Raw genomic sequence first — 27,786 nt, 5'->3', positions numbered from 1 at the left:
TCAAAGACACAGAAAATATTCCTTAGGTCTTCATTCTCCATAAGCATCACTTGTCCCTGGCTGTCTCTGGACTGTGGGTTAGTTCTTGTTCAGACAGGATAAAACCCCAATTATTTGTACACTAACTACCAGATTCTGACTTACCGCATCTCAGTTACAAGGCTTAGGAGTAAGCACTTGGGATAAGCCTGTGAACACACTCAGCTAATGTTCATCCTAAGAGGAGATGTTTAGTTAATGGCACCAGTGGGTGAGACTTTAAAAATCTGAGAGCTTTTATCCTGTATTTCCAGGGGTCAAAGCTTCTAGAGTTTTTGCTCCTCCTCAGAAGAGGCTCTCTCCATTAGAGGCACAAAAATCCACTTACCGACTTTGAAAAGACACAGAGCTGTCAGCTTGCCTGACCTGTGAGCCTACAGGCCAGGCCATTCCACCACCTTCACTTCTGTGATACTAACAAGAAACTCCTCTGCATATTAACCTGACCATATCTGATGGGTATTATCTACCTAGGATGCTTATTTACTTCCCTGCCCTCTTAAATACAAGATGCTAAATACCATTGCACATTTTTTTCAAAGACTTCCAGTTCTCATTTCAACAGTTTCCTGTTGTGCTGTTATGTGGGGTGATCTTGGTGCTAATTGAGGTGCATTATGTCTGTGTGCATTCCACATTCAGGGTCTGTGTGCATTCCACACTCAGGGTCTGTGTACATTCCACACTCAGGGTCTGTGTGCATTCCACATTCAGGGTCTGTGTGCATTCCACACTCAGGGTCTGTGTGCATTCCACACTCAGGGTCTGCGTGCATTCCACACTCAGGGTCTGTGTACATTCCACATTCAGGGTCTGTGTGCATTCCACATTCAGGGTCTGCGTGCATTCCACACTCAGGGTCTGCGTGCATTCCACACTCAGGGTCTGTGTGCATTCCACACTCAGGGTCTGTGTGCATTCCACACTCAGGGTCTGTGTGCATTCCACATTTAGGGTCTGTGTGCATTCCACATTCAGTGGCTCTAGATCTGTGTGCTTTTGTATTTCAGTGTCTGGTGGGTATGTCTGTTTCTTGTTTCAATTTCTGGCTGTTACACTTTTTCGACTGTTATTGTTCTTGACCTCGACAGAACCATTTGCCTTTTTTTTTTTTTTTTTTTTTTTGAGCAGCAGCAAGATTTATTGCAAAGAATGAACGAATAAAGCTTCCATAGTGTGGAAGGGACCCGAGCAGGTTGCCCCCATTTGCCTCTTTTAATTTTCTGTTTTGAACTCTGGCAGGTTAGAAAAACAGAAAGAAATTTTGTTAGGATTACATAAACATATAGGAATAAATAATCTCTAAATAAAATATTCAAAGCTTCTAGGACCCTAGTACATTGCATGTGTTTTATTACGTCACTTTTGGTTTCTTCCTTTTGGGTCTGGATGTTGGCAAATTACTGAAGTTGTCAGAAAAGTCATGTATTCCTTTGTGCATTGATTGATCTCTTGAATATCAAATAGGGTTACTGTGGTTAGCAGTCTTTTGAAAATTACAGAATGCTGCGACTCAAGGTGGCCTTATTGTGAGACTTGACTGTATATGGAGCTATCCTGGGTGCTGAACATAGCACATTAAACCAAACCAAGTTTTTTCTTCGCTCTAGGAGCTTTCTAGGTGTGGATGAAGCAGCCCCACGAAAAGGCACAGGGCTTCAAACATGACACACTTCCATGTACACGACAATAAATGAGAATTTTAAAAATTACTAGACATTGATCTAATAAAGTTACACTCTGATCTTACAATTAAGAAGTCTAAAACTTTCTGAGACATTCTTAAATACATGGTCAGAAAATAAATAATCATGATAAAATTTACATTTTATCTGATTAAACTTCACTATTCAAGAATGATTCTAACCACACAACTTAAGGTATCTATGTGTCTCATAAGAAAAAACATGTAAGACTGCCTTTTAAACAGACTTTGGAAATAAAAGATGAAAAGGCAATGTATTCACTTTCTGAAAATCTTTCTTTTTATACATGTATTTTATTTTTAAAACTGTAATTTTATTTGTTTTTTAAAGATATTTTTAAAACACTTAAGACTTCTATATAGGGAAAGTATGTGGTGGAGTCTTATGTTATATGCTATTAAAAGTGTTCCATTCAAGCCAGGACATGACTCTGTCCTTAATTAGCTCTGTCTCCTTAAGAGACTCACTGCTGGCCTCTCTGGACCTAGATGGCTCATTTGCACATTCAACTGATATCTAATTCATTGGTTTATGGTTTGATTCATTCCCAAAATCATCTGAGATAATGACAGGCACAGGTGACTGCCACATTCCACAAACCACGCTGAGCCCTGAAGAAGAGAAAGGCCTTATACAAGCTCACAGAGCAGTGGAGCCAAAGTGGAACGAATGACCAGAACACAGCAGGGATGGTACCAAGAGGAACAGGGCTTGTCCTGCTAATATGGAAGCAGACTATTAAATAAGAAAGTGGGAGGGATTCCAGGAGAACTTGCTGAAGGAAAGAGGCTACTAGCCAAGATAAAGGAGAGAGACAAACATTCAAGCTAGGAAGGATCGTAAGGGCAGGAAGATGTTGGTGAATGCAGTATTTTCAGGAGATTGTGTGTGTTGGCATTGGCATTGGCAGACAGTGTGAACAGGAAATTCCTAGAGGGGAGGGAGATTCTCTCATTGTATTTGATATTCTGAAATTCCATTAGAAAATGCCCACTTGTGGATTTTCTTTAAAAATTCTACTTAACAGTCAGTAATATTTTCAGCTGAAAGACTACCTTTCTTCACATCAGGAGTACTACCAATAATTATCTCATAAAATATGACTCCTCCAGCATTTGGTCCCCTCCTTCCAGAATCCCAGCTGGGCTGTGCCAGAGCTTCTAGGTCAGTCCCCACACCTCGGGCTTTTTCTTAAGTTTTTCTACCTTTTTATGCCTCTGGGAGTATTTGGATGATTTCTTCAGTGCAGTCTCCTAATTGTCAATATTTTAATACACCTAGATTATTCTATTACCCAACTAAGGATTTAAATTTAAAATAATTACATTTTAATATCTAATATGTCTAAATAACCTTTTCAAGATCATCTATTCATATTTTATAGTTTCATGCTTCTTTAGTAGAGTCATAGTTCTTTGAAAAATCTAAAATATCGTTTTCTGTTTTCCCTATTGATTTAAATTTCTTCGGATTTTGGTTTTCAGGTGTGTTGGGTCGGTTTCTGCTTCACAGGGCGATGTTTTCTGCAGATGCCTTGTGGTTCTTGGTCGTAAGCTTCTGTCTTACAAGTGTTCTGGGTTTTGAGAGGCCTCTGGTTGGGTGGTCCTCAGGCAGTTTTGAGATTCTGTCTAGGTAACAGCTATAAACTAAGTCTTAGGTGACCATTTGGGCTGGAGCCCTTTCCCCCAAATGGGTGATGTGATCTGAGGTCTTCTGACCACAAACCCCGTTTTCAGGCAGGGGCTCCATGTACCCCTGGTCTCTCATGAAAACCAACCTTCCAAGCCCTCCTGTTGTGCCTGACTTCAGTCTCTATGACTTGAGGATGACGGAAATTTGGCCTTCTCTCCTGCTGTAGGTTTTTACCTGTTCCTTCTTGTGAGGATGCCTTCCTTTTCAATCCAGGTATGTGAAGAACTCCTGCTCTTGTTTTTGAGAAAGAAGCAGCTATGCTTTTGTTTGCTTTTTTATTATTATTATACTTTGTGTTCTAGGGCACATGTGTAAAATGGGCAGGTTTCTTACATATGTTTGTTTGCTTTTTGAGATGGAGTCATGCTCTGTCAGCCAGGCTGGAGTGCAGTGGCACAATCTTGGCTCACTGCACCTTCCGCCTCCCACATTCAAACGATTCTCCTGCCTCAGCCTCCTGAGTAGCTGGGATAAAAGGCACCTGTCACCAAGCCTGGCTAATTTTTGTATTTTTAGTAGAGACGGAGTTTCACTATATTAGCCAGGCTGGTCTCGAACTCTTGACCTGAGGTGATCTGCCCACTGCAGCCTCCCAAAGTGCTGGGATTACAGGTGTGAGCCACCATGCCCAGCTGTAGCTATGTTTTTTGTTATTTATTTTGCTGTCACTTCTACATGCTTGCCATCAAAACAAGGAACATTTCTGTGCTCAATCTTCCTTCTTAAACTGGAAGGCAACATAAAGTTGGCGATACAAGGAGGGGCAGTGGCTTTCACTGTTTGGATTTCGTCCCAAAGGCAATTCAGGGATAACTGAAAAATAAAGTTCCTTCCAGCCCTTTAGCTTGATATATTATAGAAAACTCCATGGCACTGCAAATTGACTTGGCCTGGTTAGCTCACCAGCATGTAAAGGCATGCTGAAATCTGTAGTGATGTAGTTATTCTTTACGGAGGCCAATGTGTAATGCAAATTTCTCAGCCTCCTTTCCCTTCCTCAGATATTTGTTAAATAGTAAAATTCCTGGAGAACCCTTTGGAACTCCTTCTCTAAATATTTTAATACCAGAAAACTAGAAATAAATCCCATCACCCGAGCATAGCTGCTGGAGGGGCATGCAATTCCTGCAAGTAGAGGTGAGCTACCGACAAACTCAGCTTGATAACAAAGAAAACCTACCCAGAAGAGTCCAAGACCTTCTGTAAGGTTCTGCTTTTGTGAGCAATTTGGAATAACTGACAACTCTAAAGTGCTTTATAGTCTTCCAAGTACAATGATATTTATTATTTCTCCTGATCCCCACCATAACAAGGAGGAAGGAAAGTTACACTGAGCTACTGAGAGATAAATGACTCTTCCAAAGATGTGAGAGGAATCGGTTGGCAGATGTCAAGCATTAGGTATTTTCAAAACTCAAAGGAGACAAGGCCTTGGTGGGCTAGCTTTACAGGGGAGACAGACCCCCAAGCTGAGGCTCAGAGTAAAGTACTCTTTGTATTTAGAACAATTTGTATGTTATTCCTACAAAATGGATACTATTTGTTAGCTTCCTTACCAACACTTCACAAAAACAGGTGGAAATCAAAGAAGCTGTCCATTTTCCAATGTCTGTACCATTAATTCACAAATTCCAAAGAGATCACTTTTGCTTAAAAATAAACCACTGCATCCTGTTCCATCAGCAATGGACCTAACACAGATGCTGCTAAGTAACAAGGAAAAAGCTCAATGAGAACACAGGAAACACATCATTTAGTTCTGCCAGCATATTTATTGATTGAGTACCCTGTGTCAGGCCCTGTGGATGCTGGAACAAGACTTTCAATTATATTGCTTTCTTTTTTCTTAAAGTAAAAGAGATAGAATCCATGCTATGTGTTGTAGGTGCTACTCCTATTTCCTTGGTAGATTCTTATCATAATGAAAGAATAAATTTATATCATGCTATGCCATCAAGAGATTAGAAACAATAAAATTTAAAACCAGGTAGCATGTCTGCAAATCATCATATGAACCTTGGGTATTTCGACTGAATCCTGAATTAAACTGTCCCACTGGCAGATTGTTCACCATATGAATCCGTAGGTCAGAGCTGAGATGGTAACATCTCATCCATACACAAAAACCCCAGAGATGGAAGGAAGCCACGGCAGCAGCTGTGAGTCAGGGGAACACTCTCTCTCCTTACAAAGAGTGAGATTTACTCCAAAATACATAAAAATATATTTCTCTGAAGAACTCTCTCTAGAACCATCCAACCCTGAATGTAAGAAATGAAATAACTATTGTTGGGATAAGAATTGCATTAAATAATTTTGCCTGAGTGATGCTAGAGGAGCTACAAGAAAATGTACAGTCAATACCTCTTTACAATGTGTGTGGGTGTTTTACTTTCTGAAAGTTGATCATGTTTTCTTTTCTGCCACCAGGAGCTACTATCAATGAACTAGTTATTTGCTTTCAAGTCTATTTCCCGTACTAGCTTGATATTTTCCTTTCCTGTTTTAGTTAGGAATTGCGACTTCATCTCTCCAAGGGGCCTGGCAAACAGATGTTCAGTCCATTTCTTTTGAATGAAGAAAGCATTTGTTTTAAAAATCTGTGCCTTTGCTTGTATTTCTGCTTACTTTTTTGTAATGCAGTCTTTGTGTTACTAAAGTATATTTATGGTTATACTCCAGACTTATGTCTATAAAAAGTCTCACAGAGATACTAATTTATCTTAAAAGCTTTTCCTTACACGCTCACATGTCTTCAAATCATCTAAGAAAACTGGTAGCATAATACCAAAATTAGTCACATAATACTTTTTATTGATATTGTAGAAACTAAGTCATCAGCATTATTCAGTACATCTTATGAACTAAGAAACTGTAGTTATGCTTTATTTTAAGCTTCTAAATCAAATACATCAAAGGTATTCATTCCCTCTTCATGTCCTTGCCTCCATTCTTTTAGATCTAGGAAATAAACTGAACTCTTAAGATACATTCAGCTGCCTGTTTGCTTTAATGAGTAACAGCCATTAGGCACCTGTGACTTCACATATGTGGATAGGTTGATATGTTTCCCTACCTAGTTTATTCCTTTCTTGACACCTTTATTAGAGATAAAATTTACATACCATAAAACTTAGCCATTTAAAATCTACAATACAATGGTTCTAGTATGTTCACAGAGTTGTGCACCATTACTGACCTAAATCTGGAACATTTTCATTACCCCCAAAAGATTAGCATAACAATTAGCAGCACTCCCCATTCCCCCACATCTCTCTTCAGCTCTTCGCAACCAAAAATCTTCTTTCTCTCTAAACATTTGGCTATTCTGGACATTTAATATAGATGGAATCATACAATATGCATTTTGTCATGACTGGCTTGTTTCACTTAGCCTTGTGTTTTCAAAGTTCATCTATGTTGTAATATGTACAGAATGTACCAGTACTTCATTCCTTTTTATAGATGAATAATATTACAAGCTAATGATGTTGAGCATCTTTTCATGCACTTACTGGTTATTTTTATATCTTCTTTGGAGAAATGTGTCACTTTATTCAGATTATAAAAAATGCTGAAATTAAGAGATTCACTGTCAAGAAAGATACTGCCATCCTGAGAGCATGGGTGAAAAACTTTTGCTAATACCTTGAAAGATCAAAAGGTAAGTATTCAGTCACACAAAAGTCCCTTTGAAGAGCTTAAATGTGTGATTCACAGACCCCAAAGCTCTCTCAGCAGAAGCCAAACATAGAGATGAAAGTATCTAGAAGAATCCTAGGGAAGAGCCACTTGTCTAATGGAATGAATTCCCATGACATACATAGAAGATGCACAGATTCTTAAGAATTTATATCTGTAGAAACATTGCCAGCTTGGTCTGAAAAGGAGAGAGGGAACACGAAACAAATAAAGGTTGTTGGACTCTGTATTAGCCCATTCTCACACTGCTGTAAAGAACTACCTGAGACTGGGTAATTTATAATGAAATGAAGTTTAATTGGCTCACAGTTCTGCATGGCTGGGGAGGCCTCAGGAAACTTACAATTGTGGTAGAAGGAAAAGGGGAAGCAAGCACCTTGTGATATGGTGACAGGAGAGAAAGAAAGCAAAGAGGGAGGTGCCACACACTTTTAAACAAGCAGATCTCGTGAGAACTCTATCACAAGACAGCACTAGGGGGATGGTGCTAAACCATTAGAAACCACCCCCATGATCCAATCACCTCCCACCAGCCTCTCATTCAACATGTTAGGATTACAATTTGACATGAGATTTGGGTGGGAACACAGAACCAAACCATATCAGACCCCCAAAATTATCAGGCAGAAAACATGCTTATAAAACTACTCAGCTATAAGCTCAAGCTGCCATTCATGAAGAAGGATGACTCCCAGATGGCAGACCTGAGAGCCCTAGGATACTATTCCCAAACCTGTAAACCTAATGCAGTTTCCCCAACTGAATTGGGAAGTTGTTTGGAACTAATGACCCCTTTTTTCCCCCTTTTTGAAGAAGAATGTCTATAACTGTCATTCTATACTTGTCCCACTACTGTGTTTTCCTCTCCAGTTTCTCAGACCCACTGTAGAGATGAATTGTGCTTTGGATGGAGTATGCCCAGAGGCCTACTCAAAACTCATTCAGATGATTTCAATATTAAAATCTGGGAACTCTGAACTGATGAGATCACAGACTTTGAGTTGATACTATAACAGGTTGAGATTTCTGGGGACCTTGGGGTGGAGTAAATGAATGTGCTTTATATATGAGAAGGACGTGAATCTTTGGGGGTCAGAGAACAGAAATGTTAGGTAAGACAGGGCCATCCCAAAGATGTCTATGTGCATGGGTATTATGTACTCAGTTGTACCTACCAACACATCCATATGTTGACGCCCTAACCCCCAATATGATTCTATTTGGAGACAGAGCCTTTAAGGAAGAAACTGAAGTTAAATGAGATAAGAGGGTGAAGCTCTAATCTGGTATTACTAGTGTACTTAAAAAGAGGAAGAGAAACAAGAACTCTCTTTTCCTCTCTTCATGCACACATATGTGCACTCACAGAGAAAAAGTAGGGAGAGGATACAGCAAGAAGGTGAGGTCTGCAGGCCAGGAAGGGAGAATTCACCAGAAACCAACCCTGCTGGCACCTTGATCTTGGACTTCCAGCCTCCAGAAGTGTGAAAAATGACATTCTGTATTTATTTATTTATATTATACTTTAAGTTCTGGGATACATGTGCAGAATGTGCAGGTGTGTTATATAGGTATACATGTGTCATGGTGGTTTTCTGCACCCATCAACCCATCATCTACATTAGGTATTTCTCCTAATGCTATCCCTCCCCTTGTCCCCCACCCCTGACAGTCAGTCAGAAGAGACCAAAAAAAGAATAAAGAAGGATGTAGTATGCCTACAAGATCTAGAAAAGAGCCTCAATAGGGCAAATATAAGAGTTGTTGGCTGAATCAGGAGGTTGACAAAGAGAGAGATAGAAAGTTTATTCAAAGGGATAATAACAGAGAACTTCCCAAATCTACAAAAAGATATCAATCTTCAAGTATAAGAAGGTTATAGAACACAAGCAGATTTAACCCAAAGAAGACTACCTCAAGACATTTAATAATCAAACTCTCAAAGGTCAAGGATAAAGAAAGGACCTTAAAAGTGGCAAGAGAAAAATAACATACAATAGAGCTCCAAAACCTCTGGCAGCAGACTTTTCTGTAGAAACCTTACAAGCCAGGAGAGAGTGGCATGGCATATTTAAAGCCCTGAAAGGAAAAAAACATTTATCCTAGAATAGTATATTCAGTGACAATATCCTTCAAACATGAAGGAGAAATAAAGACTTTACCAGACAAACAAAAGCTGAATGATTTCATCAATCTCAGACCTCTCCTACAATAAATGCTAAAGGGAATTTTTCAATTTGAAAGAAAAGGATGTAAATGAGCAATAAGAAGTCGTCTGAAGGTGCAAAATTCCATGTAGTGACTACACAGAAAAACAGACTATTCTAACAGTATAGCTTGGATGTGTTAACAACTCATATCTTGAGTAGAAAGACTAAAAGATGAACTGATCAAAAATAATCACTACAAAAACTTTTCAAGACATAGACAGTACAAGAAGATACAAATAGAAACAACAAAAAGTTAAAAAGTGGATAAAGTGTATACTTTTTATTGGTTTTCTCTATGCTTGTTAGTTTTTTTGTTTATGCAATCAGTAGTAACTTGTCATCAGTTTAAAATAATGGGTTATATTATTTGCAAACTTCATGGTCACCTGAAATCAAAAAAACAAACAACACATACACAAAAAGTAAAAAGCAAGAAATTAAAACATACCACCAGATAAAATCACCTTCATGAAATGGAATACAGGAAAAAAGGTAAGAAGAAAGAGAAGACTGCAAAACAATCAGAAAACAACAAACTGGCAGGAGTTAGTTTTTACTTATCAATAATAACCTTGAATGTAAACAAACATACATCAAAAGCCATAGAGTGGCTGAATGGATAACAAAAGACCCAATGATTTGTTTGTTGCCTACACGAAACACACTTTACCTATAAAGACAAACAGACTTAAAATAAAGCGATGGAAAAAGACATTCCATGCCAATGGAAACCAAAAAAGAGCAAGAGTGGCTATTTTATATCCAACAAAATAGATGTCATGACAAAAACTATAAAAAGAGTCAAAGAAGGTCATAATACAGTGATAAAGTGGTCAATTCAGCATGCGGTTATAACAGTTGTAAATATATATGCACCCAACACTGAAGTACTGAGATATATAAAGCAAATATTATTAAAGCTAAAGAGAGCTATGGACTCCCATACCGTAATAGCTAGAAACTTCAAAAACGCCACTTTCATCAGTGGACAGATCATCCACACAGAAAATCAACAAAGAAACATTGAACTTACTCTGCACTGTAGACCAAACCGAACTAATACATATTTACAGAAGATTTAATCCAATGGCTACAGAAAATACATTCTTCTTCTGAGCACATGGATCATTCTCAAGGACAGACCATATGTTAGGTCACAAAATAAGTCTTAGAACATTCAAAACGTGAAACTGTATCAAGTATCTTCCCTGACCATGATAGAATAAAACTAGAAATCAATAACAGGAGGAATTTTGGAAACTACACAAACACATGGAGATTTAAAATGTGCTTCTGAATGATCAGTGTGTCAATGAATGAATTAAAAAGAAAATGAAAAAATGTCTTCAAAGGATAATGGAAACATGCCATACCAAGACCTATAGGATACAGTGGGAGCAGTAGTAAAAGGAAAGTTTGCAGCTATAAATGCCCACATCAAAAGGCAGAAAAACTTGAAAAACTTCAAATAAACAACCTAATGATGCATTTTTTAAAAACAAGAAAAGCAAGGCAAAGTAAAATTAGTAGAAGAAAATAAATAGTAAAGATTAGAGCAGAAACAAATGCAATTGAAAGGAAGAAAATAACGCAAAACATTGACAAAACAAAAAGTCATTTCTTTGAAAAGATTAAAAAAATTGACAAACCTTCAACCAGACTAAGAAAAAAAGCAAGAAGACCCAAATAGATAAAATTGGAGATGAAAAAGGAGACATTACAATCAATACCATAGAAATTCAAAGGATCATTAGAAGCTACTATGAGCAACTATATGCCAATAAATTGGAAAAACTAGAAGAAATGAACAAATTCCTAGCTAGATACAACCTACCAAGATTGAACCATGAAGAAATCCAAAACCTGAACAGGCCAATAACAAGTAACAAGACCAAAGTCACAATAAAAAGTCTCCTCACATAGAAAAGCCTAGGACCTGATGAATTTCACCAAACATTTAAAGAAACATGAATACCAGTCCTACTCAACCTATTCCAAAATATAGAAGAGGAAGAAATACTTCCACAATGCATTCTACAAGGCCAGTAATACCCTGGTACCAAAACCAACAAAGACACATTTTAAAAAGAAAACTACAGGCCAATATCCCTGATGAACATTGATGCAAAAATCCTCAGCAAAATGCTAGCAAATCAAATTCAATAACACGTTAAAAAGATCATTCACCATGACCAAGTGGGATTTATCCCAGTGATGCAAGGAGTTCAACATATACAAAATAATCAATGTGATATTTAATACATCATATCAACAGAATGAAGGACAAAAAACATTTGATCATTTTGATTGATGCTGAAAAAGCATTTGATAAAATTCAACATACCTTCATGATTTAAAAACCCTCAAAAAACTGTGTATATAAAGAACATACTTCAACACAATAAAAGCCATATATGACAGACCCACAGCTAGTATTATACTGAATGGAAAGCCTTTTCTCTAAGATCTGGAACATGACAAAGATGCCTACTTTCACCACTATTATTTGATACATTATTGGAAGTCCTAGCTAGAACAATCAGACAAGAGAAAGAAATAAAGGGCATCCAAACTGGAAAAGAAGTCATATTATCCTTGTTTGTAGATAATGTGATCTTATATTTGGAAAAACCTAAATATTTCACTAAAAAAATTAGAACTGATAAACAAATTCAGCAAAGTTGCAGGATATAAACTCAACATACAAAAATCAGTAGTTTTTCTATATGCCAGTGGTGAACAATCTGAAAAATAAATTAAGAAATGTATAATCACTGCAAATAAAATAAAATACCCAGGAATTAACCTTACTAAAGAAGTAAAATATCTCTACAATAAAAATGATAAAAGATTGATGAAAGAAATGGAAGCAGACATAAAAAGTAAAAATATTTGCCAAGTTAATGGATTATAAGAATCAATATTGTTAAGATTTCCATACTATCTAAAGCAGTCTACAGGTTCATTGAAATCTCTATCAAAATACTAATGACATTCTTCACAAAAATAGAAATAACTACCCTAAAATTTACATGGAATCACAAAAGACCCAGAATACCCAAAGTTATTCTAAGTAAAATGAAGAAAACCGGATGAATCATATTATCTGACTTATACTGAAATTATACTATGGAGCTATAGTAATACAAACAGCATGGTACTGGCATGAAAACAGACACATAGAGCAATGGAACAGAATAGTGAACCTAGAAACAAATCCATATACCTATAGTGAACTCATCTTCAACAAAGTTGCCAAGAACACATATTGGAGAAAGGACAGTATCTTCAATAAATTATGAAGGAAAAACTGGATATCCATATACAGAAGAATAAAACTAGACCCTTCCCTCTGACTGTATACAAAAATCCAATCAAAATGGATGAAAGGCCTAAATGTAAGACCTCAAACTACGAAAGTACTAAAAAAGTTGGGGAAACTCTCCAGGACACTGTATTGGGTAAAAAATTCTTGAGTAAGACCCCATTAGCAAAGGCAACCAAAGCAAAAATGGACAATTGGAATCACATCAAATTAAAATGCTTCTGCGCAACAAAGGAAACAATCAACAAAGTTAAAAGACAACCCACAGAATGGAGGAAATATTTGCAAACTGTCCATCTGACAAGCAATTCATAAGCAGAATATATAAAGAGGTCAAACAACTCTATAGGAAAACATCTAATAATCCAATTAAAAATGGGCAAAAGATCTGAATAGACATTTCTCAAAAGAAGACATACAAATGGTAAACAGGTATATGATCATCACTGATCATCAGAGAAATGCAAATCAAAGCTATAATGAGATACCATCTTACCCCAGTTAAAATGGCTTATATCCAAAAGACATTCAATAACAAATGCTGACAATGATATGCAGAAAAGGAAACCCTCATACACTGTTGATGAAAATGTAAATTAGTACAACTGCTATGGAGAACAGTTTGGACGCTCCTCAAAAAACTAAAAACAGAGCTACCATATGATCCAGCAATCCCACTGCTAGGTATGTACCCAAAAGAAAGGAAATCAGTGTATCAAACAGACACCTGCACTCCCATGTTTGTTGCAGACCTGTTTATAATAGCCAAGATTTGGAAGCAACCCAAGTGTCCATCAACAGATGAATGGATAAAGAAAATATGGTACGTATACACAATGGAGTACTATTCAGCCACAAAAAATGAATGAGATCTTGTCATTTGCAACAACGTGAATGAAACTGGAGGTCATTATATTAAGTGAAATAATTTAAGAAAGACAAACTTGGCACAGAAAGACAGAGTTGGCATGTTCTCACTTATTTGTGGGAGCCAAAAATTAAGCAATTGAACTCATGGAGCTAGGGAGTAGAACAATGGTCATCAGAGGTTGGAAAGGGTAGTGGTGGATGGTGGGCAGAGGGGGATGGTTAAAGGGTACAAAATAGAGTTAGAAAGAGTAAGATTTACTATTTGATAGCACAACAAGGTGACTATAGTCAACAATACTTTATTGTACATTTTTAAATAACTAAAAGAGTATAATTGGATTGTTCATAACACAAAGAAAGGACAAATGCTTGAGGAGATGGATGCCCTATTTACCATGGTGTGTTTATTATTTAATGTATGCCTGTATCAAAATATCTCATGTGTCCCATAAATATACATACCTACTATGTACCCACAGAAATTAAAAATTAAAAAATGAAATAGTGAATGTTGTAAATGTGTTTTTGATTTTAAAAACCAACTTATTATTTGATGAGAGAGTTTATTAAAGTGAAAAAAATATTGCAAATATAGGCATGCACCATGACACCTGGCTGATTTTTGTACTTTTAGCAGAGATGGGGTTTCACCATGTTGACCAGGCTGGTCTCAAACTCCTGACCTCAGGTGATCTGCCTGCCTCAGCCTCCCAAAGTGCTGGGATTACAGGATGAGCCACCACGCCTAGCCAATTTAATATATGTCTACTGTCTACTTTTTTCTATTTATACATATCATTTGTGCAATAAAATTAATAAAGTCATGTTCTGATCATAAACATATACTCATACCTGAATTGAGAGCCTAAACCAGTATGTGTCTTCATGAGGTACCAACACCAAGGTCAGTTATTAATAATTTAACCTTCCCAAATGACTGGATTGCTGTATAAACACAGGTGTAGTGTGCTCCCAATAGAGAAATAACAGGTGGGACAATTCTTCACCTGATGCCTATCAGAATAGGCATGCTAAACCTGAAATACTTGTGACACGTAGCAAATACCTTTACACATTGTAAGGGGTGACTTAGTCTCAGAAATCATTATTATTTATCATATACAATGTATATTATTAATTTGAATTTCATTGGCTTCTTTTATTGATCTTCATTTAATCTCCCATCTCCATTAATTTAATAACATAGACTGTAAGTGGAGCTTAAATCTGTTTAATTGAATGTATGTAAAATAAAAAGAATTAAGTCAATGCTGGAGATTCCTCTTCCTCTTCCTCTCCTCTTCCTTCCTCTTTCTTTCAAATTTTGAAAAACATCAAAATGCATCTTCTTGTGAGTGAATTTCATTTTCTTTCTTGGTAGTGAAGATGGTAAAGAACCACCTTTTGAAACTCAGGGGTGTCCCCTAGAGAGCTGAGCTAGGAGCCCTGCATGGACTCCCACTGTGAATGGTGGGAAGGAGCAGACAGGCCAGTGCACAGCACAGTTGTTGTCCAGTTCATAGTCTTCCAAGGGCTAGCACACGGCTTCTAAGCATTCTAGTTCTGATCTCTCCATAGGTGCATTCTTTTGCCTGCCTGTAAGATATGGCCACTTTAAAAGTGGCAATGCCATTTATTTCCCTTTGTTTTAGCCTCCTGTGGCTGCTGTAACAAATGACCACAAACTTGATGGCTTCAAACAACAGAAGAGCACGCTTTCCCAGTTCTGGAGTCTGGAAGTCTAAAATCAGTTTCACTGGGCCCAAATACAAGTGTCAGCAGGGCTGCATGCTCTCGGAGTTTCTGGGGAAGCATCTTGTAGTAGTCCATTTTCATACTGCTCTGAAGAAATACCGGAGACTGCGTAATTTATAAAGAAAAAGAGGTTTAATGAACTCACAGTTCCACATGGCTGGGGAGACCTCACAATCATGGCAGAAGGCAAAGGAGGAGCAAAGGCACATCTTACATGGCAGCAGGCAAGACAGCGTGTACAGGGGAACTGCCTTTTATAAAACCATCAGGCCTCATGAGACTTATTCACTATCATGAGACTAGCACAAAAAATCCACCCCCATGGTTCAGTTACCTCCCACAGGGTCCCTCCCATGACATGTGGTGATTATGGGAGCTACAATTCAAGATGAGATTTGGGTGAGGACACAGCCAAACCATATCACATTTGTTCTTTGTCTCTTCCAGCCTCTGGGGGCTGCTGGTATTCCTGGGCTTGTGGCTACATCCCTCCCATTTCTGCCTGTGTGGTCACATTGCCGTTTCCTCTCTCGTCTATGTCAAATCTTCCTCTATTTCCTTCTTATAAGAACACATGTGATTGCATTGAGGTTCCATTGGATAACTAAGGGTAATCCTCCATTTCAGTTGCTTAATGCAGCCACAAAAGACCTCCTTTGGGCCATAAAAGGAAAAATTAACAGGATCCAAGGATTAGAACATGGACTTTTTGGGGGGGTGGGGGGGGGGCATTTCTTAGCCTACCACACCCTTCAAGGCCTTTCTCCCATTTGCAACCAACCCACCACTTTAAAAGGCATCCTCTGAGGATTCAATGATCATACATTTACTGAATGAAAAAGAAAAACATGAAGAATCTGAGTAGTGGAAAAGCAAGAAAGAAACTGATTAAATAGAAGATCCTGCAAATTATCACTTAACTGAACTTCTGGTGATTTTAATGCCATACTTAAAAGCTCAGAATCAATTTAGAATATCTGGGATTTGAAGATTATGAAGCAGCAATCTGAGAAAGTGCATCTACATATTTTTTCTGCAGATGTGATCAATGGTTGTCCAAGTAGGACCTAAGGTGAAGAGTTCAGAGAAGTTGGAAGCATTTCAATCTGGAACTTCATCTTCCTAGTTCCCCGACCTGCCTCGTTCATTTTATAGAATTGCTCTCCATTTCTCCGATTTTATTACATCACAGCTTTCTGTGTTCCTGACCATGACGTGGTATGGTAACTCTGCTTAAACTGAAATGCTGCCTTTGGTTCTGAACTGCCAGAGTCTTCACTAAACTAGCAACTAATATAGGAGCCAACCGCTTGTAAAAATAGGGCCCTTAAGGTCCCTAAAGTTAATTTGAAGCTGACCAGGAGGCACTCATCTATAGCAGGCAAGAGACTCCAGAGGAAACCAGGGACCCAGCATAAGATTTACTCATTTTCATGGTTGCCTTTAAAATAGGATGCAAAATGTAGCAACACTTGAAAAGTGCCCATTTGTAGATAAGAATGTAGACCCATTTGCCTTAGCTTATAGTATTAATGCGAGCATGAATAATAAGCATCTACTGCCATCCTTTAGAAAAATGACTCTTTAGTGTAAGGATTCCATAAATAAGCGAGATGCACCTAGCGGTCCTTCTAGAATTAATGATGGGAAGTCAAAAGAGAGACTGTTAAGATGCTCCCAGGGACCCACTTTTCAGTAGTTTGCAAGTTTGCAACTCACTATAGGGTTAGTAGCAATGTAACCTAATCCTTTCTTCTGTGAGAATCTGTCAGAACTCCCTCCTTTTGGATTTGTTTCAATTTAAAGAATGATTCAAATTCACTGGTCACATTCAAGAAATGTAGACCACATTCCTCAAGGACTTCACAAATCAAGGGGTCTTGCTTGTGGTGGTGGACACTGAAGGCTGCTTCCCCAAGAGCCAGGGCCTCTCTGCCTTCTTCCAACTCAGCAGAGCCTGACTCCTGCAAATGGTGGGCTTTCCCAACCCCCTCCAGTGAAGGTAGCCATGCAATATGGTTACAGCAAATACGCTGTCTCCTCGCAGCTCCAGGAAACTGAAAGGAACTACTCAGAAAACTATTTCCTCCATGACGGAGGAAGTGAGATGCACAAGCTAAGCTCTATGCGTCCATCCCTTCCTGCCCGTGTGGGCGAGTGATGCGTGAAGCCCTCACAACCACGTTGTCAACATACTGATGATGGCAGCAGAGAGATGGAGACTGCCTGGCCCTTGACAATATCCATGAGCACTGAATCTGCCTTGGACTGGCTATGTCTAAACTTGTCCTGTGAAACAATAAAGACACCTGCAACTGGAACAGTTTTAGTTGGCTGCTCTGTCACTCACAGACAAAAATATTTTGGCCGACAGACATTAACACCTGGACCTCAGATAGATGCTCAAGCAGATCCCTGAGATGGCCCTGGGATGGACTGACTAGGTTCACAAAGCTTCTATTAATACAGCATATCCAAGAGTCTATGCACACACAATGCCCTTTCTTTCCTTCCAACAATAAGATGACTTAGAGTTTTCATCAGATTCTGAAACTGGTTATGACACTGGTGTAAACAGTAGGAGAAATTTAGAGTTCAATCTCAAATCCAGGCCCTGTGCATTCCAGGATCTCCCCATTGGCTACCACCCCTTTCATTCTCCCTTAACTTCTGACCACGCCTGGCCCCTCCACAACTTCCTAGTCAGACTGTCCTGTGTCTCCCGAGGCTTCATGGCCTTCCCTCTCAGTTTTCTTCCATCTCTACTGGATCTATCTTTTAAAGTTTCTAATTGCTCATTCTCTGTGAAGCCTTCCAGGAATGCATCCTGTTCTCAATGGCCTCTCCCATATTTTGGACCATCATAATGAATATCATCTACAGCCTCTATTTATAGCACTCAGTCTCGATTAGTATTAACAAGTTAACTTTGGGCAGAAACATTATCAGTGGTCGCATCAGCAGGAGCCAAAACAACTCTCTGTTTCATGATCAGAGTAGACACCATCCCCAGCCTAGTCAGTCCACTGCAGATGGCTGTGAGCGGGCACGGAGGAGCCCAGGACTCACAGAGCAGACACCCCAGGGCAAATGAACAATCCCAAAGACCCACTCAAGCCACCTGTGCTTCCCATGATGAAACGGTTGGGGCATGGTCAGTGGTAGTAGATGGAATATAACAAGGTTGAATTTGTGGAATGAATTTAATATAGGAGCCATAACGGAGAGAAAATGCCCAAAAGATATGGAGCAAGCCACCTATTTCTACAAGGCAAAGAGTAGGAGGTATGCCTTACTTTTTATCATATACACAAAGGCTATTAAATGACTACTGAACTATTTTGCAATTTTCATTGAGATTATGTGGGACTTTATGATAAGATAATCCAATATAGGTTAAAAATTGGGTAGCAGTACAACCTAAAACATAACAATGAATCTCACAAACATATAGAAAAAAAGCAGGCATAAAAGTAGACATACCAGATGATTACATTTATGCCATAAATGCAAAGAATATAAAAACTCATAATACTACTCTGTGATGTCAGAAATGAGATTGCTCTTGAGGAGATTAATGATGGGAAAGGTCTGGGGGGCTTTTGGGATGCTGGCTGCATTCTGCTTTTTTGGCCTGGATGCTGATTATAGAATCATGTTTGGTTTTAAAATTCATCAGAATTCAAAAATAGCTTACTCACATGTGTTTATATGTATGTATTTAATTTCTATATAATATTTATATTAAATATATAATATATATCCTATATGTATATCCTTCAATAAAATGTTTTGAAATTATTTGTTCAAGAATTTTAAAAAGATAAGGTGAGGGTTGGCAATGTGGTCACAGACATTAAACAGTGACAACATTTTAATTCCATAAAAAAACTCTGTTACATTACTACCCAAAAGACTGACGACTTTTGTGTTCTGATAACCTGTGCTTGCCCTTAACCCAGAACCTCTCTTCACTACGACTTTGAATTATCCAAGGCTTTTCATTGATGGATGTTCTAGTGTTTCCGTCACAAACCACTGTCCACCTGCTCTAATGTGAGTTTCCATAAAAGCCAAGTGTCAGGGATGTTTTCATGCAAATCTGATCCTGCTGGAGCTTCCGACTCCCACATGAGTGATTGTGGCACTGGAGAAGGTCACAGCGTTTCCATCAGAATGTGAGAACTGTAGCTGCTAACAAAAGGCATACGCTGTGCATGGCCTATTGTAGACAGACACATATTTAATATCTGAAAATAAAAAATGTAACGTCGAGCCTATTATTCCAAAGAGAAGAAATTTAGAAAAGAGCATAGACCAGCAAGGGAGACATGAATGACAAAATTGAAAAGGACACATTCTCATGTGGTAAATCCCTTTGGAACCAAGATCGCCTTAAACACTTTAATTTGATTTCTAAAACATAAATTGTGCATAACTGGTGATAATTAGACTGCACTTCAGGACAAGATGCCTTGTTCAGAGTGATTACCATGAGGCCCTTCCAGGTCTGCGTCATCAAGAGGACACTCCACCACGCGTGTGAGATTCTTCTCACCAGGGTGGCAAGGGGGCCCCTGGGTACCAGGAACCATTTTCACAAAATGACTGAATCAAGTGGGTTCAGAATGGATTTTCTAATTAAGTAGAAAGCAGGTACTGTACTCTGCGTCTCAATAAACTAGAATACAAGACTGGTAATACTTGAAAAATACTATTTTTTTTTTAAAAAAAAGCACATATTACAATTTCTAACTAAAGCTACCAAAATGGAAGCAATGTTGGGTAGGAATGCACTCAACACTGTGTGCAAACATATCCGAAGTGTGACTGCCACGAGTTGGATTCTCCACCGTTGAAGACTGATTCTCATCTTTCACTTTGACTGGTGGAAGCCACTCCTGCCTTGGTGAGGATCTCAGTCCTCTAGGTCAGCATTTCCGCTATCTACACAACTCCACAGGCCTCCACCACACCCTGCCTTTGACTTTTATTTTTGCTTAATGATAACACTACTGTGGAATTCTCCTTGCACATGTGTTGTCTTTACGTGGATTCAGCTTCATGGGGAACACTGGCATCTTCTCTTTCCACATTCTGTCTGGCACTCAGCACGGACTTCTCTGCTCCTAGCTGGGATCTTTCGTGCTGGCTCTGTTGGCAGGCATTCTCAGTCGAGGTGACACTGCTCTGTACATTAGTGAATTCGAGACCGCTCTGGAGCTAGTGGCAGGTTGAATGATTTGATACCTCCTCGGCCTGATGGAATTTGATGCCAAAACACAAGCCATTGCTGTATTGCAGGAGAGTGGATGCAGTCAGGCCTTGATGTGGGAGCAGCGGTGCAACATTCACTGTGCAGCCCTGTGGGAGAGGCCTACACCTCGGACACCCAGTCCCAGGGCAGCACAGCCCAGAGACACAAACAGCACCCATGAAAGCCCAGCAGAACCAAAAGGTGAAGCAAGGCTCAGCTGCATGTGTATTGTGATGGAAAAAGAAAAGCAAAGTCCTCTCTTCAAAGCCTTCTCTGGAATTCGGCCATTCACTAGAGCCCCTCCAGGAGCAGTTGCCCCTGACAACTGGCCTTCAGTGTGGAGGGAGAAGAGTTCCCAGTGACTGCATCCTCTGTTTACTGGGGAGGAGAGGCTGCTGTGGTTGCATCTGCTGCAAAAGAACCGAATGCAGATGCTGGCAGGGTCAGCTGCTGCACTGGAGGGAGGAGGCCTGCCACTACCCCCTGTGAGTGGAGAAGACGCAGGGCTACTGCTTGCCAGGCCTGAAGTTGAGCTTGGAGGACAGGGTCCCAGGACTCGGTTCGCAACCCGCTTTGCTGCTGTGGACATTTCTGTGTAAGAAGCTCCAGGCAGCCATTTAATTCCACTCCATTTATTTATTTATTTAGTGAGACAGAGTCTTGCTCTGTCACCAGGCTGGAGTGCAGTGGCACGATCTTGGCTCACTGCAACCTCTGCCTCCCGGGTTCAAGACATTCTCCTGCCTCAGCCTCCTGAGTAGTTGGGATTACAGGCACCTGCCACCAAACCCAGCTAATGTTTGTATTTTTAGTATAGATGGGGTTTTACTATGTTGGCCAGGCTGGTCTTGATCTCCTGACCTTGTGATCTGCCCACCTCGCCCTCCCAAAGTGCTGGGATTACAGGCGTGAGCCACTGCGCCCAGCCTTATTCCACTCTTGAGTGACACTCGTGACAGCCCTCGGACCTGGGTAACATGAATGTTCACATGCACCTTGGAAGGTGGGAGTAACTGCAAACCACTAGACACCACTGCTGTCTAAGTCCCAAAGGGAGTGCCAGACAACCACGAGACCGAATCTGCAGCAATCACGTTCTTACACCAAGCGCAATTCTGCTCAAAGAAAAGCAGAGGCAGAAACACATGCTCCACAGACCCTGAGGAAAACTTGAGTTCCTCTATATTAATTAGAAATATGTAGTGGCTAAAGTCCCCAGCCATGGGAGATCATCAGCACCACCACCATAAAACAAAATGAGGATTGGCTTTGCAGTTCCTCCCCCAACCCCTCTAAACCCTGGTCATCTGATTTCAACAGGTGAAAGGATCTGTTTCCTGGGCACTGAGGCACTGGATTGAATCCTCAGCCTGAGTGTTCCAGGCAACTGTGGTCCATTCATGAAGCTCGCTCACGCAGGAGACTGCAACACTGTCTCTCCCAGAACTGCTACTGAAGCCTCTTTGGGGTTAGACAAGTTTTTAAGGCAATTTAGTATGTCTGGCACTTTTGTGGCCAGGTTACACTTTTCTTCCCCCAACAGCTTTCTCATCTGTTTATTAAACTCACAGCTTAATGGAGATGAAATTCACATGTCATAAAGTTCATCTTTTTAATGTACACAATTCAGTGTGTTTAAAATATATAATATTAACAGAGTCATACATGTATCACCACTGTCAAATTCCAGAATAATTTCTTCATTCCCCTTCAAAGAAATTCATACCTGTTAGCACTCATTTCATTTTCTCCCCGCTTCTAGCTTCTGGCAGCCACACATCTATTTTCTATCTCTAGGGATCTGCCTATTCTGAAATCATACAATATGTGGCCTTTTATGCCAGCCTTCCTCCACTGAGCATGACGTTTCCAGGGCTACTTCGTGTTACAGCATGGATCACTTCTTCATTCCTTTTTATAGCGGAGGAGTATTCTGTTGTATGGTTACATCACAAGTATTTATTTGTTTATTTATTTAGAGATGGAGTCTAGCTCTGTCACCCAGGCTGGAGTGCTGTGGCGCCATCTCGACTCACTGCAACCTCTACCTCCCAGGTTCAAGCTATTCTCTCTCTCTCTCTTTTTTTTTTTTTTTTGGGTTGGGGGGAATATGAGCAAGAAAGGAAAAGTAATGACTTACTACATAGCTCAGCTATACAAAGCATTTCCACAGTCATAATAAATACTGATTTATTTATTATTTACTCAGTGGTTCTCAAACCTGGCTGCACATTAGAAGCAACTGAAAACTTTTTTAAAAACACAGATACCCAGGATCCTCCCCAAAACACATAAAGCAGAATCTGTGACGGTGAGTCTCACGTATCTAGATTTGTTCACTCAAGTTTGCTAGTGATTCTAATGTACAGCCAGAAGTGAGAAGCACTCATCTAACCAAAATTACAATGAAAATACAGTGGGCAGCTAGGGGATCTGAAATACATATGTAGGTGTTTGAGACAAGAGGTATGAATTAAATCTTAAACTTCAGTAACTAAAAACAATAGATAACTGCTAAAACTGAAAAATCAGTAACATTATAATTCAAATAGAACAAGCTACAAGAGTTGAAACATGTTTGCTTCTGGGAGGAGTGAAGAATAGGGCTGAGGATGGCTGCTTTTTTTTATTATTATACTTTATAAATTCTAGAGTACACGTGCACAACGTGCAGGTTTGTTACATATGTATACATGTGCCTTGTTGATGTGCTGCACCCATTAACTCGTCATTTACATTAGGTATATCTCCTAATGCTATCCCTCCTCCTTACCCCCTCCCCACAATAGGACCCGGTGTGGATATTCCCCTTTCTGTGTCCAAGTGATCTCATTGTTCAGTTCCCAACTATGAGTGAGAACATGCGGTGTTTGGGTTTCTGTTTTTTTTTTTTTTTTTTTTTTGAGACGGAGTCTCGCTCTGTCGCCCAGGCTGGAGTGCAGTGGCCGGATCTCAGCTCACTGCAAGCTCCGCCTCCCGGGTTTACGCCATTCTCCTGCCTCAGCCTCCCGAGTAGCTGGGACTACAGGCGCCCGCCACCTCGCCTGGCTAGTTTTTTGTATTTTTTTAGTAGAGACGGGGTTTCACTGTGTTAGCCTGGATGGTCTTGATCTCCTGACCTCATGATCCGCCCATCTCAGCCTCCCAAAGTGCTGGGATTACAGGCTTGAGCCACCGCGCCTGGCCGGTTTTCTGTTCTTGTGATAGTTTGCTGAGAATGATGGTTTCCAGCTGCATCCATGTCCCTACAAAGGACACAAACTCATCCTTTTTTATGGCTGCATAGTATTCCATGGTGTATATGTGCCACATTTTCTTAATTCAGTCTGTCACTGATGGACATTTGGGTTGACTCCAAGTCTTTGCTGTTGTGAATAGTGCCGCAATAAACATACGTGTGCATGTGTCTTTATAGCAGCATAACTATGGTCAAATGGTATTTCTAGTTCTTGATCCTTGAGGAATCGCCACCCTGTTTTTCCACAATGGTTGAACTAGTTTACAGTCCCACCAACAGTGTAAAAGTGTTCCTATTTCTCCACATCCTCTCCAGCACCTGTTGTTTCCTGATTTTTTAATGATTACCATTCTGACCGGTGTGAGATGTTATCTCATTGTGGTTTTGATTTGCATTTCTCTGATGGTGAGTGATGATGAGCATTTTTTCATGTGTCTGTTGATTATATGAATGTCTTCTTTTGAGAAATGTCTGTTCATATCCTTTGCCCACTTTTTGATGGGATTGTTTGTGTTTTTCTTGTAAATTTGATTGAGTTCTTTGTAGGTTCTGGATATTAGCCCTTTGTCAGATAGCTTCAAAGAGAGTAAAATACCTAGGAATCCAACTTACAAGGGATGTAAAGGACCTCTTCAAGGAGAACTACAAACCACTGTTCAGTGAAATAAAAGAGGACACAAACAAATGGAAGAACATACCATGCTCATGGATAGGAAGAATCAATATTGTGAAAATGGCCATAATGCCCAAGGTAATTTATGGATTCAAGGCCATCCACATTAAGCTACCAATGACTTTCTTCACAGAATTGGAAAAAACTGCTTTAAAGTTCATATGGAACCAAAAAAGAGCCTGCATTGCCAAGACAATCCTAAGCCAAAAGAACAAAGCCAGAGGCATCACACTACCTGACTTCAAGCTATATTATAAGGCTACAGTAACCAAAACAGCATGGTACTGGTACCAAAACAGAGATATAGACCAATGGAACAGAACAGAGCCCTCAGAAATAATACCACACATCTACAGCTATCTGATCTTTGACAAACCTGACAAAAACAAGAAATGGGGAAAGGATTCCCTATTTAATAAATGGTGCTGGGAAAATTGGCTAGCCATATGTAGAAAGCTGAAACTGGATCCTTTCCTTACTCCTTATACGAAAATTAATTCAAGATGGATTAGAGACTTAAATGTTAGACCTAAAACCATAAAAACCCTAGAAGAAAACCTAGGTAATACCATTCAGGACATAGGCATGGGCAAGGACTTCATGTCTAAAACACCAAAAGCAACGGCAACAAAAGCCAAAATTGACAAATGGGATCTAATTAATCTAAAGAGCTTCTGCACAGCAAAAGAAGCTACCAACAGAGTGAACAGGCAACCTACAGAATGGGAGAAAATTTTTGCAATCTACTCATCTGACAAAGGGCAAGCTATTCTCTTGCCTCTGCCTACCGAGTAGCTGGGACTACAGGTACGTGTTACCATGCCTGGCTAGTTTGTTTTGTTTTGTTTTAGTAGAGATGGGGTTTCACTGTGTTAGCCAGTATGGTCTCAATCTCCTGACCTTGTGATCCACCCGCCTCAGCCTCCCAAAGTGCTGGGATTACAGGAGTGAGCCACCGCCCCCGGCCACATCACATTTATTTATCCATTCTCTGGGAGATGAATATTTGAGTTGTTTTCACTTTTTTGGCTATTATGAATAATGCTGTTATGAACTTCATATACTAGTTTCTATATTAATATATGTTTCCAGTTTTCCTGAGTCTATACCTAGGAGTAGAATTACTAGGTAAGATGGTAACTCTGTGTTTAACTTTTAGGAGAACTACTGAACTATTTTCCAATTTATCTTTCTACTAGTAATGTAAGAAGGTTTCCATTTCTCTATATCCTGGGAATACTTATTATTTTCCTTTTTTTTTTTGTTTGTGTTTGGTTCTTATAATCATCCTAGTGGGTGTGAAGTGGTATTTCACTGTGATTTGATTTTCATTCATCCTGAGGCTGAACGATATTGACTATCTTTTCAGATGCTTTTTGGCCATTTGTCTTTCTTTGGAGAAATGTCTCTTTAAATCCTTTGCCTATTTTTAAATTGAATTATTTGGTTTTTTGTGTGTTTGTTTTGAGTCGTAAGAGTTGTTTATATATTCTGGATACTAGACCTTTACTAGATACATGATTTGCAAATACTTTCTCCTATTCTGTGGGTTGTCTTTTCACTTTCTTGATAGTGTTTTTGATACACAAAATGTTTTAAGTTTGATGAAGTCCAATTTATCTATTTTTATTTGATTGCTTGCATTTTTGTTGTCACATGTAAGAAACCATTGCCTAATTCAAAGTCACAAAGATTTATCTCTATGTTTTCTTCTAAAAGTTTTATAACTTTAGCTCTTATATTTGGGTCTTTGGTCCACATTGAGTTCATCATTGTATATGGTATGAGTTGGGGGTCCAACCTCACTCTTTTGCATGTGAATATCTAGTTGTACCACCACAATTTGGTGGAAAGACTATTCTTTCCTCATTGAATGGTCTTAGTTCCCTTGTCAAAAAGTAATTGACTATAGATGTATGGGTTTATTTTTGAACTCTCAATTCTATTCCATTGATCTATATGTCTATACCTATCCTAGTACCATATTGTTTTGATTTCTGTAGCTTTACAGTAAGTTTTAAAATCAGGAGGTGGAAGTCTTTGAATTATTCTTTTTTGAGATTGTTCTGACTATTCTGAGTCATTTGCATTTTCATATGGATTTCAGAATCAATTCGTAGTTTCTTTAAGAAAGAAAGAGGGATTTTGACAGAGATTAGGTTGAATCTGCACATCAATTTAGGGAGTATTGTCATGTTAATGATATGAAGTCTTTTGATCAATTTATATAAGATATCCTTCCATTTACTTAGGTCTTAATTTCTTTCCGTTTTGTTTTGTAGCTTTAGTACACAAGTCTTATACTTCTTTATTTATTTTGTTGAATTTATTCTTAAGTATCTTATTCTGTTTTAAACTATTTTAAGTGGAATCATTTTCTTAATTTTATTTTGGGATTGTTCATAGTTAGTGGCTAAAAATACAAATGATTTTTGCATTTTGGTCTGAAATCTTCCTTCCTGCTGAACTCATTTATTATTACAATAGGTTTTTTGTGGATTCTTTAAGATTTTCTATATACAACATTATGTCTTCTATGAATAGAGACAGGTTTACTTCTTTCTTTCCTATCTGGATGTCCTGTTTTTTGTTTTTTGTTTTTTCCCTACCTAATAGCCCTGGCTAGACCCTCCAATATAATGTTAAATAGCCATGCTGGGAATGAACATCCTTTTCTACCATCTCCTGGTCTTAGGGGGAATGATTTCAGTCTTCTGCTGCTCAGTATGATGTTAGCTATTGGATTTTTCATAGATTCTTGTCAAGTTGAAGATGTTTCTTTCTTTTCCTAGCTTATTGAGTCTTTTGTCCGGAAAGGGTTTTTGGATTTTGTCACATGCTTATTATGTGTCTGTTCAGACGATCATGTGCTTTTTGCCCTTTATTCTATTCATGCAGGTGTAATATATTGACTGAGTTTCATACAAGCCAATTTGTTTTTCCTGGAATAAATCCCATTTGGTCATGATATATAATCTTTCTACATGTAGTTAGATTCAGTTTGCTACTATTTTGTTGAAGAGTTTTACATCTATTTTCATAAGGGCTATTGGTCTGTAGTTTTCTTGTGTTATCTTTATCTAGTTTGGTATCAGGGTGCAGACCACCCTTTTACCAAATAGGTTTTGGGGAAATAGTTTAAGCTTGGATTATAATTTGCCCACATTTGTTGTACCTGTGGAAAAAGGTTTTACCTTATAATATATACTTTTTTTCATCTTAGGGTCTAATGCTTGTATATCTCTTTACTGAGGATTGAAACTTTTTTGCCCACACAAATAGGCATCTAATATGATAAAAAGAGTGGATGAAACAGTTG

The 27,786-nt window shown here is 38.9% G+C and overlaps 1 protein-coding gene across 11 annotated transcripts in view; it reads right to left on the bottom strand.

Moving 5' to 3' along the window:
- DPP6 (dipeptidyl peptidase like 6) overlaps positions 1-27,786 on the bottom strand; it is a 1,166,688-nt gene that overhangs the window by 423,426 nt on the left and 715,476 nt on the right. The window lies entirely within an intron of this gene.

Source organism: Rhinopithecus roxellana, chromosome 6 (genome assembly GCF_007565055.1).
Source record: "Rhinopithecus roxellana isolate Shanxi Qingling chromosome 6, ASM756505v1, whole genome shotgun sequence".
NCBI lineage: Eukaryota > Metazoa > Chordata > Mammalia > Primates > Cercopithecidae > Rhinopithecus > Rhinopithecus roxellana.
This window is presented reverse-complemented; position numbering and strand designations above follow the sequence as displayed.